Below are 12266 nucleotides of genomic sequence, written 5' to 3'. Positions count from 1 at the left end.
TCCCTGCTCGGTGCATGACAGGGGGCAGCACCCCAACTCCCCAATCGGCCCTGCTCTGAGCCCGACCAGGGGCTGCACCTAGGAATTGCGCCTGCCCTCTGCCACCCGGGAGCAGGCCTAAGCCAGCAGGTCGTTATCTCCCGACGGTTCCCAGACTGCGAGAGGGCACAAGCTGGGCTGAGGGACCCCTCCTCCTCGAGTGCACAAATTTTTGTGCACGGAGCCTCTAGTCTATATAATAAAACCCTAATATGCAAATAGTCCAAACTTCAGAACAACTGGTTGCTATGACATGCACTGACCACCAGGGGACAGTCGCTCAATACGGGAGCTTCCCCCTGGTGGTCAGTGTGCTTCCTCAAAGGGAGCTCCACTCAGCCAGAAGCCAGGCTCACGGCTGGAGAGCACCACGGCAGCAGAGGGAACCTCTCCTGTCTCTGAGGCAGCCCTAAGGAGCAGAGAGACCAGCTTCTTTCTGGTTGGCGAGCACAGCGGTGGTGGCGGGAGCCTCTCATGCCTCTTTGGCAGCTCTAAGGACCTCTCGGGGATCCACTTGCCAGCTTAGTCCTGGGCGGGCCTAAGCTGTCAGATGCACATCCCCCGAGTGGTCCCAGACTGCGAGAAGGTGCAGACCAGGCTGAGGGACTGTTCACTCCCCCCCACACCCTGCACAGTGCATGAATGTCGTGCACCGGTCCTGTAGTATTCAATGATATACTACATACAGACTTTATATTATTATTCTTGCCTTGTGTTCTCAAATAAAATTACATTACAAGGTCAATGTAATCTATTGATAATTTTGAATTTTTTTGATCGAACTCAAGTCAAATTATTTTTAATTTTATAATGTAACTGACAAAGATTCTTAATATGAAATGCTTAAAGTTCAGCTCTGCAATTTTTACTTACTTTTGCTTTTATCACTGACTCTTGCTTCCTGATTTCCAACCTGAGACCACACCTGGTTGGCCCCAACTGCCCTCCCCTGCAGGCCTGATCTCATTCCCAACTGCCCTCCTCTGCTGGCCAATTTGGTTCTGGTTGGTTGGTTTCTATGCCAGTCAGCATCAAAAGCTCCGCCTGCTAGGCAGCCATTCCCCACAGCACCCAGAATTGGTTCTGATTGGTCGGTTCCTATACCAGTTAGCATCAAAAGCTCCATCTCTTAGACAGCCATTGGTTCCCCACAGCACCCACATTTGATTCTGATTGATCTGTCCTATGCCAATCAACATCAAAAGCTCTGCCTCCTAGGCAGGCATTGGTTCTCCATAGCACCCACATTTGGTTCTGATTGATCTGTTCCTATGCCAGTCAGCCTCTCTGGCCCATCTCCAGGCCTGATCAGAGAGGTGCCTCTGCGGATGCCAGTAGTAAAAGAAAGTCCCGGCTGCTGGCAAAGCCAGGAAAGAAAGAGGGAGAGAAAGAGAGAGGCAAGTACTGATCAGCAGCTGCTTCTGAGGTTGTGGATCAGACCCTGCCTCTTTCTCTGGGTCTCAGGCCCCTGGGCAGTCAGTGCTGGGTCGCCAGGCTGCAGCAGGTCCGTCAGTGTTTGGTCACCATGGCAACCCAGCGCTGACTGAAGAACTTCTGGGTTGGTCAGCCTTTGGTCATGATTGGTTGTTATGACCCTGGGCTTTTATATATTAGGACTAGAGGCTCAATGCATGAAATTCATACAAGAGTAGGTCTTCCTCCCCTCAACTGCTGGCACTAGCTTCCCTCTGTCACCCAGGACCCGGGTTTCCCTCGCAGCCCTGGCTTTGTCCGGAAGGTCATCCAAAAGGTTGTCCGGAAGGATGTTCAGTCTAATTAGTATATTACGCTTTTACTATTATAGATAATTTATTCAGTAATTTTTCTCAGGTACTGACACATCCAATAAAAGATAGATAAAATCTAGTCACTCAGAAGGGAGATAAGATGCCCAAACATGACAGCATTACTGACTTTAAAATTTTCCCAGAGTTAGCCATGACATGGGCACATAGGGACAATAACATGCCAACAACAAATCAGACTCAACGTGGAGCATTAGACTCAAAATGGCACTCTAAGTGGGGAGAGCCCCTCCAGTCCATTTTTCAGTTTGTAAAATTAGTTCTGCTCCAAAGTGTGTAACCAATGAATGCATAAATAAATGGAACAACAAATCCAATTTTACACTCTCTCTCTTCCTCTTTCTCCAAAATCAATGAATAAGTTTTTTAAAAAATAGAAAAATGACAAGTATAGAGATAGAATTATATAAATATCAATGACCTTTAAAATATAAAATAAGTAAAAATCAAAGACAAGAATGGTACCATTGCCTCAGAGAGTTTGGCTCAATGAATTGAGCCTTTTCCCATGCACCAAGAGGTTTCATGTTTGATCCCTGATCAGGGCACATGCTGGGGTTCCAGGGTCAATCCCTAGATCTGGAGGCAGCCAATCAATGTTTCTCCCTCATCAATGTTTCTCTCCCTTTTGCTCCAAAATTAACAAAACACATATTTTTTAAAAAGAATTGTGTCATTATATTAAATATATGTTACTTGTACTTAAATATTTAGCCAAACTTTCCCACCAGAAATGATTTTAGCATTTTCTTTTATTTATCCATACCACTCATGTTTTAAATTTTTCCCTACTATCTTTTATTTACTAATAAACTGATTTATCTTTTATATTATTCCTAGACAGTAAAGGGTATGTACTTTAAAAAAAAAATTAAACATGTTATCAGAATATCAGAGGTCCTTAAGTATAAGTTGAATTTTGTTGAAAAGGCAAAAAGAACAGTGCCTGTATACCTATTAGCTTGTTACAAAGAGCATTGATAATTTTACAATTTTATTCCACTGTTTGCATTTAAATGCATGAATTGCATTAAGTACTTTTGTAAATTTCTACATATTTGTGGATCCATTACTACCTTTGTTTACACCTATAGAAAAGGGTCTCCTACTTAGAAAACATTGCTTTGTCATAGCTTTATCTTTTACAATATGTTTATAGCTTACACTTGCATTAATTACACTTGGAGAGAACATTAGATTTTCCTTCATAGAAATAGAAACACAATTTCACACACACACACACACACACACACACACACAATGAAAAACCAGAATGAACCATATTTTAATGTTTCTTTAAACCAAATGTACTGTTTGTATTTTTTATACATTTTACTTTATTCTGATCATCAAATGGTTTTCTTAAACACATTCTGATATTCCAAAGTGGATTTTCACTGTAGTTCTTCCTTCCTGACAGCTCAAAATAGATGGCTCTTAGGTATTACACACATATGATAAACAGTCCTCTAGTGATCACCCATTCTGTTTCTACAAAAGTATTTACATTTGACCAAATATTATAGCTAGGAATATATATAACTTCAAGGTATTTTATTTTCTGTGTTCTCAAGAAGAATATATTATTTTTCAGTGTCAAGGAGAGCATATTAGTTTTGTATAATGAACATTTAAGTAATGGATTTTTATAACTCTGGTGATATTCCTAATTACTTTCTGATTTTATCTCAATGTATGTCTCTAAATATAGAAAACTAAAATTGTTCTTACTCTCTTTTCTGTGTAAATTCAAGAACAGATTTTCAGTTTTCTTGTAACTATATTTTATATAGTCTTTTTGTAGTTAATTAATTTTCTCAAAATCAGTTGATAGATAAGTATCATCTTAATCAGGTAACTTTGTTCTAAAATAAACTTGCTTAATTATAAGCAGTAATTAGTATAGTAAAAACCTTATAACTTTCTGTAATCAAAATATTTATTTTTTTTATGGAATGAAATCTTTCCTGAATAGAATAGAAATCAAGGCTAAACTAATAAGTTACAAAACAAAATACATTTTTCTTTTAAATGAATTTTAATCCATCATTTGAATAAATTTTATCATCAATAAAATCTATATGATCTCATCCTATCTAATAAAAGAGAAGCATGGTAATTAGCCGTACCTCCACTATCCTTCCCATTGGCTAATCAGGGCGATATGCAAATAAACTGCCAGCCAAGATGGCAGCTGGCAGCCAGGCAGCTGGAAGCGAACATGAGCCTTGCTTGTTTCAGTGACGGAGGACTCCAACCTTCCCCCCCCTGCCTTGCCAGCCTCTAAGCTTGCAGTTTGAAACATTGTTACAAATATAGAAGCTAAACAAACCCCCAGAAACCTGCTTTCAGCCAGCCGAGATCTCAGAGCTGGAGTTGAAACAGTGTTTTGATTATAGAACCCAAACAAACCACATACCTGCTTTCAGTAGCCGAGGTCTAAGAGCTGGAGTCAAGAACACCCTTCAGGGCAAACCAGCCGGCACCCATCCGCGCACCAGGCCTCTAGCCTATATAGTAAAAGGGTAATATGCCTCCCAGCACCAGGATCAGCGGAGCCGTGTGGCCTCCCGGCTCCGGGATCAGCATGACAGGGGGCAGCGCCCAAACCCCCTGATCACCCTGCAGATCTGTGTGTGACAGGGGGCAGTGCCCCAACGCCCTGATCGGCCCTGATCTGTGTGTGACAGGGTATGGCGCCACAACCCCCCCTCCCCAAGGGCCCGGGTCTCTGTGTGACGGGGTAGAGCCATAACCTCTTCATCGGCCCTGCCCTGAGTGCGACAGGGTATGGTGCCCCAACTCACTGATCCACCCTGCTCTGTGTGTGACAGGGCTCGGTTCCCCAACTCCCCTATCGGCCCTACTCTGTGAGTGACAGTGGGGAGCTCCCCAACCCCCTGATGGGCCCTGTTCTGTGCGTGACAGGAGATGGAGCCCCAACCCCACTGATGGGCCCTGCTCTGTGCGTGACAGGGGGTGGCGCCGCAACCTCCCCATCGACCCTGCCTTGAGTGTGACAGGGGGCGGTGCCCCAACCCCCCAATCGGCCCTAACCTGATCTTGACTGATGGTGGCATCGCAACCTCCTGATCTGCCCTGCTGTGTGCAGGACAGGGGGTGGTGCCCCAACTCCCCAATCAGCCCTGCTCTGAGTGCGACCAGGGGCTTCACCTAGGGATTGGGCCTGCCCTCTGCCACCTGGGAGCGCGCCTGAGCCAGCAAGTTGTTATATCCCGAGGGGTCCCAGACTGCGAGAGGGCACAGGCCGGGCTGAGGGACAGACCCTCCCCCCTGAGTGCACCAATTTTTGTGCACCGGGCCTCTAGTGAATATTATAAACAACTGGAGGCCCGGGTGCATGAAATTTGTGCACTTAGGAGGGCAGGTCTCTCAGCCTGGCCTGATCCCTCTCGCAGTCTGTTTGCTCTCAGGGGATGTCCAACTGACGGAGCGGGCCTAAGCTATCAGTTTAGGCCCTAGCACAGAGGCAGCTCCTGCGTTGGTCAGGATTGAGCCAAAATCAGCTCTCTGATATCCCCTGAGGGTTCCTGGATTGCGAGAGGGTGCAGGCCAGGCCGAGGGACCCCACCAGTGTATGATTGGGGTAGTGATGGACATGGGAGGTTGGCCAGCTGGGAAGGGACTGTGGGAGGGGTCCAGGGCATGTATGGACCATCTCAGTCCCAATCAGCTGGATCCCAGCAGCAAGCTAATCTACCAGTCAGAGCATCTTCACCCTGGTGGTCAGTGCACATCATAGCGAGCAGTTGTGCGGCCTTAGCATATCATTAGGATATTACACTTTGATTGGCTGACCAGATGACTGGAAACTTAGCATACTAAGCTTTTATTATATAGGATGCTTTGTTAAATCACAATCTCTTTAAAAAATGAGTCTCATGCCCTGGCCAGGTAGTTCCCTGGGTGTTATCCCATACACCAAAAAGGTTGTTGCTTAGATTCCCTGATAGGGTACATATCTATGTTTCAGGTTCCATTCCTCCTTGGAGCAGGTACTAGAGGCAAATGATCAATGTTTCTCTCTCACATCAATGTTTCTATCTCTCTTCTTTCCTCACTCTCTCAGAATCAATAACACACACAAACAAACAAATAAAAATGACATATCCTTGAGTAAAGATTTAAAAAAAGTCATTTATTCTTGAGTTCTATACTTTTCACATATTTTTCTTTCTTTTTTATAAAAAAAAACCTATGTTTTTACTTATTTCAGTGAGAGAGATAGGTATAGGGATAGAGAGATGGGAACATGGATTGGCTTCCTCCTGCAGGCCCCCTGCCAAGAATCAAGTCTACAAACTGGGCATGTGCCCTGATGCAGAATCAAACAGGAGACATCTTGGTTCATGGGCCATGCTCAACCACTGATCCACACCAGCCAGATGAATATCCTCCCCTACTCACCCTGACCAGGGATCAAACTGCAACCTGGGTATGTGTCCTCACTGGGATCCAACCACCAATTCTTATGGCCCTTCTTTGGTGGTAATTCTAACTTCTGAAATAGGAGAAGTAATGGACATGTAGGGGATTAGAAATTGAGGCAGTTATTGGAAGTCGTGCACATTTAGAGTTTGTACAAGCCTGAGTTTTTAGTCCCATTTCAGAGTCTGTTAAAGACTTTTACATTTTTGATATTCAATACACCTTTCTGCAGTTATATACCTGCCTCTTTAGCACGTAGAATGCAATGATTTTTCATGTGCTAGAGAACCAGTAATTAATAACTTTGCAATTTTCAATCTATCTTTATTTTACACTATAGTCATAGTGACAAAATGTTAAGACCCTTTCACAATTGTGCCTTTATTGCCTAAGAACTTGAGTAAATATCAAAATATTTAAACTATGTTACGGACCCTTTAATGTCCTCCCAGTGTGCTAGCAAAAGTGCATGCAGTCTGTACCTTTGTCATTCCTGGGGTGAACTGAACACACATGTGTGACTACCTCCAATATACTAATGAGAGAGCAAATACCTGTATTAAAAGTTTAGTGACTTATCAATGTTCTTTTGTTTGTTTCCTCTCTCTCTCTCTCTCTCTCCCTCTCTCTCTCTCTCTTTCTGTGTGTTGGATTTCTTATTTAAAGAAATCAGGATTTGTGTCATTAAACCTCTCTCTCTCTCTCTCTCTCTCTCTCTGTTGGATTTCTTACTTAAAGAAATCAGGATTTGTGTCATTAAAGGAGCCTGCTAACCCCACCTTCTGGATCTTTCAAATAGCAATAAAAATACTGTAGGCTAGCTGTTAGAATTAAATAAGATTTGTTATGTACAGCACCAAGTAGAAGAATGCCTCAATGTACCTCACAAGATAATTTCTTAACTTTATAATTGTTATAACAAACTGCATGTAAACATATAATTACTAGGATTAAAAAAAAAACACACAAACTAAGACAGTCTAAATTGACATGTTTTTACTTTTTCAGGAAGTTTTTGCCCAGGAAGATAATATGGCAATAAAAATATTGTTTCAGAAACTTCCTGAAAATCTACTTAATATGAATAATAGACTAATCCATTGGTCTGCCTTCTCAGGGCAATGAATTATGCAAGAAGTGAACTCATTCTCTTATCTAACAAATGGTCATTCATCAAGACACCTTCAAATCCCTGGCTACTCTCTAATAATTCTCAATTATTATATCATGAATTATAGCTTGTTATATTAAAATACCACCCTAAATCAGAGTCTAATCCTTGTAATATCTACCCACCTGCCTTTCAGAGACACTACTAAGACCCTGCCGATGTCCATTACTGCCGGAAGTAACAAATTCATCTTTGCTTGGCCAGCTGCTTATTTTGGTGGACTGTTTAGAAAGTCAGCCATTGAAAAAGATGACCATAATAACTACAGTAACATTTATGCTTTTGTGTAGTAATTTATTTTCACTAGCCATTTGTAGATTTAACAGCTGCATTTTTTTACCTTGTATTTTTACCTCATAAACTGGGAGTTCTCTATATTCATTTTAAAGATAAGGAAACATGTTTCATAAAGTTAATGTCATGTAAATAAGTGGTTGAGTTGGGCTAGAAATCCTATTTTTTTTACTTTCTACCTAGTGCTGTAACATATGTTTTCTTATTATGAGTGTCCTCTTTCATAGGTTATTTTCTATAGTTATCTCTTCCCCATTTAAAAAAAAAATTAAAGAATGAGGCCAAAATAACTGAAGACCACATAGAGCTCCTTTAGTCTTGGCAACATTATTTGAACCCATAAATATGTGAAGTTATCATCTATATTTCTAAGCCAATATAGTCACAGATATAAATTTAATTTATTCCCTTTATTCCTACAACATAAAGATATTTTAAAAATTTGGCAATGTAAAAGGTCATGGGGACCTCAAAAGTTATGAGTCAAAACTTCACTGTTGATTTTTCTTCACAAAGTATCCCCCCCCCAATACAATTTTTGCTAAAAGAATGTAGTTTGACAAGTACTTGAAAGAAATTTCTTTCATAACAAGTGTACCTAAGAAAGGTCACTTATTTTGTAAAGTCTGTATTTACAAAGAGTCTAAAACTTCTTGTGCAACATGTAAGGGTATACAAGGGGATGTGTGCTAGTTACTCTGCACACATAAGTATAAGAATGTAATAAAACATGTTATTCCTTTTCAGAAATACTCAACATGCAGTTTTTGCTAAAATGTCTGCTTTGTTACAACCTCAATTACCAACTACTTATTAACCTTCTAAGAAAGAACATTCCAAATTTGGTCACATGGAGTTTCTGTCACAAAGTAGATATTGCATTTTACAAATGCTAATTAAAAAAAATTATTGGAGTTTATTTATGGTGTTTTGGGTGGTCCTTACCATATAATTATTCACTGGTATATGTAACCATCATAATATTGGTCATGAATTAACTCAATGAAGCCTGAACCATTCTACAACAACCCCTGTAGGAGAAAAAATAATGTCTTAATGATAGAAGAAAACATTTTACAATAATGGTTAAATGTGGGTCTATTTTCAGTTCATACTCTGAAGTAATAAGAAGGTTTTTATACTTTCCTTTTTACATACAGGGGGAGAAAACTCTGCCATCTAAGGAGAAAATTACAGATTTTGCAGAAAAATGAGCAGAAACAGTGCTCTTATATGAGAGTTGCAGATTTGGGTCATCATTTCTAGGCTGTCATTAATAAGGAAAAGAAAGTGTTAGAATTCCACAGAGCACTTTGAACAAGTGCCTAATCAAATACAGTCTTTAAAAAAAAAAATAGATTTTTTGTTGAAAGTATTTCAGATGTCCCCCATTTCACTATTATCTGTTCATGGGCTATGCATATATGTATATAAGTTCATTGGTTAATCTCTTCCCTTCCCCACCTCCCTCTGAAATACCTCAGTCTATTGCATTCTTTATTCATCAGTTTATTTCATTCATTAGATTCCACATATGAGTGAGATCATGTGATACTTGTCTTTTTCTGACTGGCTTATTTCACTTATCATAATATTCTCCAGGTCTCAAAGGGTAAGAAAACCTTCTATTTTATAGTTGCATAATATTCAATTGTGTAAATGTACCACAGTTTTTTAATCCATTCATCTACTGATAGACACTTGGGCTGTTTCCAAGATTTTTATCTATTGTAAATAATGCCCTTATGAACAAAGGGGTGTATATATTCTTTCTGATTGGTGTTTCAGGATTCTTAGGATATATTCCTAGAAGTGGGTTCACTGTATCAAATGAACATGTACATGGAAAACTACAGAACATTGAAAAAAATAGATAGAGAAAGATATAAAAAGTGGAAGAAGATACCCTGTTCATGGATTGGCAGAATTAATATCATTAAAATGTACATACTACCCAAAGCAATCTATGAATTCAATGCAATCCTTATCAAAATACTAATGACATATTTCACAGATCTAGAACAAACACTTTAAAAATTATATGGAACCAAAAAAGACCCTGAATAGCCACAACAATCTTGAGAAAGAAGAACGAAGTTGGAGGAATCATAATACCAGATATCAAGCTATACTACAAAGCTACTGTAATCAAAACAGCACAATGGACTAAAGGCTGTCTCTTCAACAAATGATGTTGGAAAAATTAGACAGATACATGCAAAAATATGAAACTAGCCCACCAACTTAAACCATCCACAAGGTTAAACTAAAAATGGATAAAAGACTTAAATAAAAGTTGTGAAGCAATAAAAATCCTAGAAGAAAACGTAGGAAGCAAAATATCAGACATCTCATGGAGCAGAATTTTCACCAATACATGGCCTTGGGCAAGAGAAACAAAGGGGAAAAAAGGGACTACATCAAACTAAAAAAGCTTCTGCACCGCAAAAGAAACCAGCATCAAAATGAAAAGGGAACCCATTGTGTGGGAGAACATATTTGCTAATGATACATCTGATAAGGGGTTAATTTCCAAAATGTATAAAGTACTCATACAATTCAACAAAAGGAAGACAACCCAATTAAAAAATGGACAGAATTCCTGAATACACACTTCTCAAAAGTGGACATACAAGTGGCCAGGGGACATATGAAATAATGTTCAACATCGCTAAGCATCAGAAAGATGCAAATTAAAAGGACAATGAGGTTCCACCTCATACCTGCCAGAATGGCTACCATCAATAAATCAACAAGCAAGTGCTGAAGAGAATGTGGAGAGAAAGGAATCCCAGAACACTGTTGGTGGGAATGCAGACTGTTACAACACCATGGAAAGTAGTGTGGGGTTCCCTCAGAGAAAGGTGTCTTCTCAGTAAAAGCCTATAAAGTCCTATAGCCAGCACTGGCCTAACCAGTCATCTCAGCCCACACCAGTCCTGGGAAATAAGGAAGTGCTTCAGGTTGGATTTCCAAACAGCCTAAGGGTCACCTCACATCTACCACCTGTCTGGTTCAGGATTAGTATAAATCCTTTACTCAGCCAGAATTGAAGTCTATACATACATATAAACTTTATGCTCTCACCATGGAAATAAATTATTTAATCAAAATTTAGTTTTTTCCATGACAAATCATTCACTATAAATTTTCTCCACACAAAACAACAAAACCAAGAGCTGGTCTATTTCCTGCCATTAGAGTTAAAGTACTAGTTCCTAGCAAAACCCTAGAAAAATCTTGTAGGATTCCTCCACAAAGAGAATTATTTTTTGCCTGCACATGATATGAATTATAATGTAACACTCAGATAAATGTCGACCTCTTTAAAATTAATTTGCTAACTGTTACTGAATGATTAGCATTCTCACATTCAAGCTGTTTTGTCCTCCTCCAAAGTAAAATTTGCCATTTTATTTCTGTATAAGCTTGACAAATGTGAAGGACTTTCAACAAACTCATGTCCTGCTTTGAATACAATAATACTCAATAGAATACTATGCAGCTATAAAAAAGGATTGTTTACCCATTGAGACAGCAAGGAGGAGCCTGGAGGAGCCATCATAGTGTTTTATGGCCCATATTGTGTGCCAATCTGACTTTTTTTCACATATTTTTTACTTTATTCTTACCCAGAATCTTGTGTGTATTGCCAAGGTGAGCAGATTACTTTGCAGACACAGAATCTAGCATGTTTAGAAAACAAAAGCTAACCTTTTAAATGTTTCGATTGAAGCAAAAATTAGCTGGCTAATCTCATTTATCTTTCTCCAAAATGGTCACAGTTAATTGAAAGAGCTAAAATAGCTGCAGATACATATATATATTCTAGGTGTCTTTCCCCCCAACACTTGAAAAGGGACATTAATTTGTACTTGATGTGTGAGAAGTTCCTTTGGCCTCTTTGTACTGCTCTCTATGAGATTAGTAAGTGAAGAATATAACTGATCATTCACTACCTCCAATAGAGTAGGGAGGCTTCGTCAAATGATAGATGGTGCATTTACTCAATAGAATACTATGCAGCTATAAAAAAGAAGGATTGTTTACCCTTTGAGACAGCATGGAGGAGCCTGGAGATTATTATACTAAAGGAAATAAGACAGTCAGAAAAAGACAAGTATCACATGATCTCACTTATATCTGGAATTTAATGAGTAAAATAAACTGACATACAAAATAGACCAAGGCATGGTACAAGACTGATGGATCTCAGAAGGAAGGGAGGGGTAGGGGCGGGAAGAGATTAACAAAAGAACTTACATGCACTTATGCATGACCCTTGGACACAGACATTAGGGTGGTGAAGGCCTGGGGTGGGGCAAGAACCAGGTGGAGGGGGGCAATAGGTAGGGAAGGGGGGCATCTGTAATACTCTCAACAATGAAGATTTTTTTAATAAAATTAAAAAAATGAAAGTGGGACCTGCAGTATGTATTCTTTTGTATTGGCTTGTTTTGCTTAAAAAAATGATATTTAAGAAACTCATTCATGAGGATGAGGAGAGT

The sequence above is a fragment of the Myotis davidii genome, unplaced genomic scaffold, assembly GCF_000327345.1.
Source record: "Myotis davidii unplaced genomic scaffold, ASM32734v1 scaffold294, whole genome shotgun sequence".
In the NCBI taxonomy this organism is placed as follows: Eukaryota; Metazoa; Chordata; class Mammalia; order Chiroptera; family Vespertilionidae; genus Myotis; species Myotis davidii.
Note: the sequence above shows the minus strand (reverse complement) of the source record.